This window comes from Armigeres subalbatus, chromosome 1 (assembly GCF_024139115.2).
Source record: "Armigeres subalbatus isolate Guangzhou_Male chromosome 1, GZ_Asu_2, whole genome shotgun sequence".
Taxonomy (NCBI): Eukaryota; Metazoa; Arthropoda; class Insecta; order Diptera; family Culicidae; genus Armigeres; species Armigeres subalbatus.
Genome location: NC_085139.1, coordinates 142,513,392 through 142,523,059, shown reverse-complemented (window position 1 = coordinate 142,523,059; position 9,668 = coordinate 142,513,392). Strand labels below are relative to the sequence as shown.

The 9,668-nt window shown below is 42.7% G+C and overlaps 2 long non-coding RNA genes across 3 annotated transcripts; both read left to right on the top strand.

The window, feature by feature from the left end:
• The first annotated feature begins 1,564 nt into the window (after positions 1-1,564).
• LOC134206957 (uncharacterized) lies at positions 1,565-2,874 on the top strand. The gene is made up of 3 exons (XR_009978332.1): positions 1,565-2,139; positions 2,198-2,271; positions 2,329-2,874. It is a non-coding gene; the product is annotated as an uncharacterized LOC134206957 (long non-coding RNA).
• A 2,279-nt stretch (positions 2,875-5,153) lies between these two features.
• LOC134206961 (uncharacterized) lies at positions 5,154-6,451 on the top strand. Of its 2 annotated transcripts, none has more exons than XR_009978334.1 (3): positions 5,154-5,665; positions 5,743-5,965; positions 6,023-6,451. It is a non-coding gene; the product is annotated as an uncharacterized LOC134206961 (long non-coding RNA). The 2 variants fall into 2 exon arrangements; XR_009978333.1 differs by having other exon boundaries at positions 5,435-5,833; positions 5,892-5,965.
• Positions 6,452-9,668: the final 3,217 nt, after the last annotated feature.

Here is a 9,668-nt window from a genome sequence, read left to right as displayed (position 1 = left end):
ATCTCCAGGTGTACCTACATGGAAGGCTTTGTTGGAAGTAAGTGCTACGAATGGCCATATACATGGATGCGGCGAAATAAATTAGTCGCAGGCCGTTTTCATTCGTCAGCCGGTTGCCGCTGAACTTTCTAATAGTCGGTCAAAACTTCCCTTCTTGGCCAACGTGAGCGTTCAAATCTCCTATGATGATTTTGCGTCGTGGTTTGTCGTGCTCACGTCTTAGTTGCGCGTAGATTGCGTTCTTATCACCATCAGTGCTTCCAGAGTGGGCTGGATGTTGAGTAGCTAAAGATGAAGAACTGGTCTTTGATCATCAACCTGCACATTCTCTCATTGATCGGCCACCACCCGATCACGCGCTTTTGCATATCGCCCATCACTAAGAAAGCTGTTCCCAGCTCATGTGTGTTGCCGCAGCTTTGGTAGACTGCTTGGCAGCCATGGAAGAAAAATCGCAAGTGGATGTGATTTACACGGACTTCAAGGCGGTGTTTGCCAAAATTGTCCACAAGATACTGCTTCGTGAACTCTCAAGTTGGGAATTTCAACAAACAATTTTAATTTTAAGATTTATATGTGCGCACATTCTTTTGATTATTATATGGAAAAATGTTTGTTTGCCATGGTAGTAGGTACGGTGAAAGAGAACGATTGTATAGAGATTGTTGAAAATCGTCATACATTCACAAATTAAATAACGTTAAGGACTATATAAATTTTAGAACCCCACCATATAAAGTGTTGGATATGGTAATTAATTTCGGAGGTTCTTTGAAGCAAACTCGTCCTTGCTCCCGATGAAAGTAAGCTCAAAGCTATAAGTTTATTTGTTTTGTTAGTCTGAGTCCATAATATAAATTCATTTTAACTTACTTTAGTCTCCTTATACCAAACAAATTATCCAACAACTTCACGTAACAAATTTCTCTGTTAATAGGTGCTAATATTTTAATCTGCTGTTTTGCCTTTATGATGACACTGCAATTTTGTAATCTAATTCACGTGTATGTGTATGTTCCTACTGACATCTACTGTATCATCGACTCGCACGTTATAATGCATCCGCAAAATTATTGAAGGGGTTGCCCAGCAGCAGAGTTGCCAGCGGCATCCTCAACATCCTCCCCCCCGTGGCGCCCGAAGTTTTTATCGGCGTCACTATTTGAAACCACGTCAAGTACGGCAAGTTTATTTACCGATCTGTTTAAAACACCACTAGACGTCTTTATGTCCACTTTGCGTGCCACTCCGTCTTTGCCTGGATATGTACGAATAACTCTGCCTCGTACCCACTCGTTCCGCTTTTCTGCATCGGCAATCACAACTAACATTCCTTCCGTTATAGGTGCGACATCGTAGAACCACTTGCTTCGTCGGGCAATTACTGGCAGGTATTCGATGATCCATTTCCGCCAAAATATGTCCAACATATGTTGAACTCTAAACCAGCCGTTTGAAACCGCCTTCTTAACGTCCACCGGAGGCTTAACCGCTTGGCGAACGCCAGTTGAACTCAGCATCAAAAAATGATTTGGAGTTAAGGACTTGTAACCGTTCGGTTCCAATGAACAGCTTGTTGGCTCCACCACAAGTCCCCATCCAATTTCCCTCCCTGATGACGACCCTGAAAACCGACAAAAAACAATAAGACATGTCTCACTCCTTGTGCATGGAAATGACAACGAGTGAGAATTCCATTTCCACGTCACACCAAATTGACAGATAACAAAAAGCGAGCAGTTTGAGTTAAGGCAAAAGAGACCCAGCCCTGTTACTGTTAAACTCACTCATAGAGGGTGCGACGATACAACACGGTGGGCATGCAAAGCATAAATTTAAATGTACTATGCAACAAAAATTATGATAATTCATTTTGTATATAAAAGAAGGAGTCTCGGCAGAATCGTTCTCTTTTCTGTGTGATCCTCGAACGAAATTGTAGTGCGCGCGTGTGTAGAGTTCATTTATTAGAGGTTAGAAAGTTGTTAAAAAAAACCTCGCGGCAAATTTCTTAATATCGAAGTGTTGTTTCTATTCTAAACTTTCAGGAATCATTTCAAATCTGCTATAAGTACTTAGTAAAAGAAAGTAGTTAGTAGAATTAACAAGATATGTTTGTGAGTTCAAAGTGTTAATGTGGTTAGTATTATTAGACCCTTAAGTGTTAACCTAAAACTAATGTGAACCTAAATTATAGTATCCTATGCTAAAATAATTACCACACAAACGAAGAACAAAAACATCCAATTAGCCAGAAATCTAAAGAAAAAGGTAATAGTGACATGATAGCTACAGTGACGTCGCAGGGTATTTATTGGTGGTGTTCAGGCCCGAACAAAGGGCCTTTTTCTTCTTGTTCTTCTCCGAGTATTTCGCAGCACTGATGTCCGGCAAGATCGCCGATAGGCAGCCAGGAGGATTGGGTACACGGGTATCGAGTGAACGAAATGACGGGCGGCCATCTTGCAAAATTGCCGATCGGAGCCGATACTCGTTCCGCCACCATCTCAACTGTAGCGGACAGTTCCACGGCCGCTGGTAACCGTCTTCCGTCAAACCAACAGCATGCACGAGCAACGAATCCCAATATTCATCGTGTCACCTACTCCGATACTCCGTCGTCTTCTCCGGTCTGCAATCCGGCAGCCAAATCCAGTCTGCCATCCGACATCCACTCGGTGTTGCAATCCAGCAGCCAATCTTCGCTAGTAATCCTGTGAGCAACGCTAGATGGTGATCCCACCGTCCACAAATCAGTACCCGAAACCAAAAACGATTCCTGAAGCTACAACCACCAAGATCCGGATCTATCCCGTCGAACCAGCATGAGTATGTACCCCTGTGTGACGTCACTAATAAATAGTTAAATTGTAACAGCTTCAGGTGTAGCCTATTTTTAGAAAGACCAACCCTGAGTCATATGGTTGTTGCCGAATTTTCGTGTTTCGTCATACCGGGTTCATAACGGAACCGTCAAGCCTCGTCCTTCGGGGATCCTTGTTTTAAAACCGATTCTATGACTTCCAGTAATGCTATGCTTGCCTTCCCTAAGTACGGAGAACCTCCATCAGTCGAGTTCAATTTTAAGTCTACTCCTGCTCGAGAGAGTTTATGTTGGTTTGAGTGTGCATGTGGTACGAATGTCCATCAACGACCCTTAGATTCCCGTACCGGTGAGTCAGCTAGTTTCAATTGGCGCCCAGCAAAAAACTACATTCCAATCCCATATGCTTCCACTCTTTCCGGAAGGGGAGGTAAAAACAGTGTCCTGTTTTGTGAATGGCTTCGTTCTTCTAACGAAGTACAGTTCAGGAACTGTTGAATCAGTAAATTGAAATGTTGTCCAAAGTTTCGTTGTTCAGTAAAACGAGAAACTTTTTCCGAAATGTATAAAAGAACAACTAGGAATCGCATATCGAATCTAGAAAATATTAAAATGCGTTTAAAATACTTAGGTTTTTACAATTTTCAATAATTTCTTTAAGAGAAATCAGAAAACTAGAATAACAAATTTTTATTTAATTCCTGAATTTAGAACGACAACCCTAACAAGATCGCGATAAAATTCAAAAGGCTGTTTATAAATATAAGAAATTCGCATGATCGTCGGGAATCGCTTCGAAAAAATCGTTTACAAAATGGAAAAATCATTCGGTCGGTATTGTAGATTCGAGAAAAAACAACTCGCGATTCGGCTAAAGCGGACTGCCCTCACGAAGGTCAATCCCCATTTCGGAACCATTACCGAAATTCGATTATTGTTACAATATATTAGATCTACTTACCTTAAATGTCCATACCTACCGAGTTCTAATAATAGACAAATCGCAAAGAGCGCGAAAACACTTGGAAACCGCCGGAAATATTGTTCATAATATCGGTTATAAAAAAAAAGTGTAAGGAACAATCCGTGTTCTTCCACTTCCGAACTCCATGGAATGCTCACATCAATCGACAAATAAAATCATTCGGTCGTTATTGCAAATCTACGGCAAAACAACTCGCGATTCGGCTCAAGTGGACTGCCCTTCCGAAGGTCAATCCACATTTCGGAACTATTACCGAAATTCGATAATACTTACCACGTAATTCCATACTTACCGTCATAATTCATGTTGATCACGTTCCGGTCGTACACTATAAACGGTGAAATAGCAAGACCGCGTGCCCAATACAATTTTGATTCGCGAACAATTGACCATAAAGGGAACCTGGAAGTGTAACGGGGAATTTTCTTCCTAGACAACCCTTCCCCAAACCCCAAAATACTAATTTATTCGGTGCTTCAAAGTACTACCGTCAAAGTACAGAAATAACAATACTTTTCTGCTCAGGTTCCATGAAAGGCCTGAGGGTATCAAAAACAATTCTCTGCTCAGGTCTATCGCAGGAACCCGAGGATATTTAAACGGAAGCCCCGTTCAACATACGTCGGAGATTCGGACATCAACAATCAAGATGATTGGTTCGGATCCTCCTAGAGTAGCACTCGCACGGGATCAGCTCAATCGTAGAGCTGGCGAATCCATATATCCCGTCGCAGTGTGATCACGGACGATTGATAGTCCACCCCTAGAATCATGATTCAATATTTTGAGAAATCAAGTCATAATGATTGATTATTTACTCACCATTCATAATTACAGGTCCGGACCGTTCAATGACTACGATTCACATCTAGAAAACATTGAAAAATGTAAATCAAACTATTGTTTACAAACAGTATCTTACCTGGAGAAACCATTTAATTACCTCCCGAAGTAGAAATTCTCCTTGTTAACCGACTCCGCAACCGACCAAGGGAACGTAAACCGGCAAATGATACGGAAATCACGGTTCATCTTGTGCACTCCCGAGAGTTTTTTATTCGCGGACATAATTTTTGCGTTTATTCTCGATAATTGCGGTATTTTCCGTCGAAGAAACGTTAGAGATTCCGGTATCGCGAACCGTCTACTCGCGTAGAAATGTAAACACAAAATCGTCATTCATGAGCATTGTTAATATTGTTTTCAACACATAGTGGTGTTGGTAATATTACTCATGAGTTTAAACCCGAAGTGAGATTTTTTCTTCTCGCATTTGCGAAGAAGGTTGATAGATTTTTCTCATTATGGATATTCATAGTTTTGATTCACCACGTCTGTTAAAGATATTGGTTGATATCGGAAATAATGATCGATCAATAAATTATTTCAAAATAAAATTCCTTTCTTTTGAAAGAGGATCGATGGGGTAATGTAACCGTTCGGTTCCAATGAACAGCTTGTTGGCTCCACCACAAGTCCCCATCCAATTTCCCTCCCTGATGACGACCCTGAAAACCGACAAAAAACAATAAGACATGTCTCACTCCTTGTGCATGGAAATGACAACGAGTGAGAATTCCATTTCCACGTCACACCAAATTGACAGATAACAAAAGCGAGCAGTTTGAGTTAAGGCAAAAGAGACCCAGCCCTGTTACTGTTAAACTCACTCATAGAGGGTGCGACGATACAACACGGTGGGCATGCAAAGCATAAATTTAAATGTACTATGCAACAAAAATTATGATAATTCATTTTGTATATAAAAGAAGGAGTCTCGGCAGAATCGTTCTCTTTTCTGTGTGATCCTCGAACGAAATTGTAGTGCGCGCGTGTGTAGAGTTCATTTATTAGAGGTTAGAAAATTGTTAAAAAAAAAACCTCGCGGCAAATTTCTTAATATCGAAGTGTTGTTTCTATTCTAAACTTTCAGGAATCATTTCAAATCTGCTATAAGTACTTAGTAAAAGAAAGTAGTTAGTAGAATTAACGAGATATGTTTGTGAGTTCAAAGTGTTAATGTGGTTAGTATTGTTAGACCCTTAAGTGTTAACCTAAAACTAATGTGAACCTAAATTATAGTATCCTATGCTAAAATAATTACCACACAAACGAAGAACAAAAACATCCAATTAGCCAGAAATCTAAAGAAAAAGGTAATAGTGACATGATAGCTACAGTGACGTCGCAGGGTATTTATTGGTGGTGTTCAGGCCCGAACAAAGGGCCTTTTTCTTCTTGTTCTTCTCCGAGTATTTCGCAGCACTGATGTCCGGCAAGATCGCCGATAGGCAGCCAGGAGGATTGGGTACACGGGTATCGAGTGAACGAAATGACGGGCGGCCATCTTGCAAAATTGCCGATCGGAGCCGATACTCGTTCCGCCACCATCTCAACTGTAGCGGACAGTTCCACGGCCGCTGGTAACCGTCTTCCGTCAAACCAACAGCATGCACGAGCAACGAATCCCAATATTCGTCGTGTCACCTACTCCGATACTCCGTCGTCTTCTCCGGTCTGCAATCCGGCAGCCAAATCCAGTCTGCCATCCGACATCCACTCGGTGTTGCAATCCAGCAGCCAATCTTCGCTAGTAATCCTGTGAGCAACGCTAGATGGTGATCCCACCGTCCACAAATCAGTACCCGAAACCAAAACGATTCCTGAAGCTACAACCACCAAGATCCGGATCTATCCCGTCGAACCAGCATGAGAGTATGTACCCCTGTGTGACGTCACTAATAAATAGTTAAATTGTAACAGCTTCAGGTGTAGCCTATTTTAGAAAGACCAACCCTGAGTCATATGGTTATTTGCCGAATTTTCGTGTTTCGTCATACCGGGTTCATAACGGAACCGTCAAGCCTCGTCCTTCGGGATCCTTGTTTTAAAACCGATTCTATGACTTCCAGTAATGCTATGCTTGCCTTCCCTAAGTACGGAGAACCTCCATCAGTCGAGTTCAATTTTAAGTCTACTCCTGCTCGAGAGAGTTTATGTTGGTTTGAGTGTGCATGTGGTACGAATGTCCATCAACGACCCTTAGATTCCCGTACCGGTGAGTCAGCTAGTTTCAGACTCCTGTTGTTCGTCGTCGAGCGGCACGAAGGTTAATGGTCGGGAGTTAACCATATGTTCAGCTTCGGCTAACAAAGTTACGAATTCCTCGTCATCCAATTTCCGTGCGGTAGGTAACGATCCCAATGCATTCTTCACCGAACGCACCATTCGTTCCCAGCAGCCTCCCATGTGTGGCGCCGCTGGGGGATTAAACCGCCACTTTGTGTTCGCATCTGTAAATGTACTGCTCATCGTGGAATGTATTGTTCGAAGCTCTGCTTCAAGTTCTCTGCTAAGCGCCAACAAAGTTCGTGCCATTATCCGTAAATATTTCCTGTGGAGCCCTCTTCGGGCAATGAAACGCCGAATAGCTTTTTTACATGAATCGGTTGACAAACTAAATACTACTTCCATGTGTATAGCTCGGACTGTCAGACACGTGAATAGTGCGACCCAACGTTTGACTGAACTGCGACCTATTTTTACGTAGTAGGGTCCAAAATAATCAATACCTACAAACGTAAACGGACGTATATACGGGGTTATCCGTATCCTTGGAAGTTGACCCATTTTCGGTGCTATTGGCTTGGCTTTGTAGACGCGACACCACTGACAGCGATTAGCAATGGAGCGTACTTCTATCCGCAATTTCGGAATATAGAATTTTGTCGAATGTCATTGACAATGGTTTCGTTATTGCCATGTCGATAAGTTCGGTGATACCAATCCAAAAGTAATTTGGTAATCGGGTGTTGTCTTGGTAATATGATAGAGAATCTGGTGTCGTAACTGACGTAATCAGCTTCTGCAATTCGGGTGTCACACCGTAGAATCCCATACTCGTCTAATAGTGGGGTTAGCTTCACGATCGAGCTGGTTTTGTCCAAAGCTTTCTGCTGTTCTGGTGATGCTTTTACGTTCCGCTTCAGTGTAGATAACTCGTCTCGGTAATACTCTGCTTGTGCAATTCGCCACAAACTCCGTTCAGCTTTCTGCAGATCCTCAGATGACAACGATTCCTTAATTTCCTTTTGTACTGGCTTAAGTGTGATATCGCAAAATGATAAATGTACGCTGTGCTGCGCAGTAGACGCTCGTATTTCGAGAAACGATTTACGTCAATCACTGGAACAGGCACGAAATGATGGCCTACGTATATCGGACGCAGTTCTTCTGATGTGTCTTCCAATAACTTCAAGTTATCTTTCGGCCAATCATTCTCCTCTTCGTACAAAAAATGCTGGACCACGGATCCACCTGCTATCTGGTTTGCAGTTCGGACCTTTTCCCCATTTTGTTGCCTCATCTGCTACGTTTATTCTGGTACCTAGCCATCGCCACTCTTCGATACTTGATATACTTAGGATCTCATTTACGCGAAAGGCCACGTATTGCCGGTAGCGTCGCGTGTCTGATCTTATCCACGAAACAACTGTACTTGAATCACTCCAGAAAAAGGTTCGCTTGATCTTTATAGAGTGACCTTCTTCTATCGTCTTACGTAGCCGTGCACCGATGACTGCCGCCTGGAGTTCAATACGTGGGGTAGACAAAAGCTGTAATGGAGCAACCTTTGTTTTGGATGCTACAAGAGCGCATCGTATCCGTCCTTTGTCACGCACTCTAAAATAAGCGACAGCAGAATATGCTTGTGCACTGCCATCCACAAAAATATGGAGCTCTAAATTGTCGTAGCAGTTTGGATCGTATCCAGGAAATAACATCGCGGAATCTTTACGTTATTCAACTCCTTGAGTACTTTTAGCCATAGCTTCCATCGTCCAAAAATATCATCCGGAATTTTTTGATCCCAGTCAACCTTTGCTCTCCACACGTCCTGTAATAATATTTTCCCTTGGATCACCAATGCACCCACTAAGCCTAATGGGTCGTAGATTCTCATAAGGAAGCTAAGCATCATTCGCTTCGTAGGAGCATGTTCACCATTTGCCAGTTCTTCAAGATCTCCTTGTAGGCTCAGTGTGAAGCAAAATGTATCTTCATCCGGCAATGAAATACCTAGCAATCGTTCGAATCCGCTCTGGCTGTTCATCGTTAGGTTCTTCACTGTAGCTGGATTGATCTCTCCAATGCCCTGTAGAACCTTTTTCCTGTTGGACACCCAATTACGGATGTGAAAACCCGCTTTCTGATGAAGCTTCGCCACTTCTAACGCCAATTCAACAGCTTCCTCCTCCGTGTCGACACTGTCCAGGTAATCGTCGACGTAATGACGATCTTTAATCGCCGCAGCTGCTCGTGGATGACTTTTTTCGTGTTCCGCAGCGTTCAGGTTCTTCACAAACTGTGATTGCGCAGGGAACAAGATGCTCCAAAAATGGCCACATCAGATGCCATCGTAATCATAGGCTGAGATGCACAGTTGCGGAAAACGAATAGTAATGCACTTCGATCTTGTTTCCTTATTTCAACTTGCAGAAACATCTCCTGAATATCCCCTGAGAACGCCACTTCTCTTTTCACGGAACTTGAATGTGACGGTCAACTGCGGGGTCAACAAAGCCGGTCCTTTCAATAGCATTGAGTTTAGAGACACACCATTAACTTTAGCTGCTGCATCCCAAGTCACGCGAATTTTTCCAGGCTTATTTGGGTTCAAAACTACTCCAAGCGGTAAGTACCATGTACGGCTTGGATCGAACCTGGCCTTTTTCTTCATCAGTCACTACGTGGATGTAACCTTTGGATAAGTAATCCGCTATTTGATGGCGTACACTGTCATACAATTGTGGGTTTTTTGTCAATCGTCGTTCGAGACATTTCAGACGCCGTTCAGCC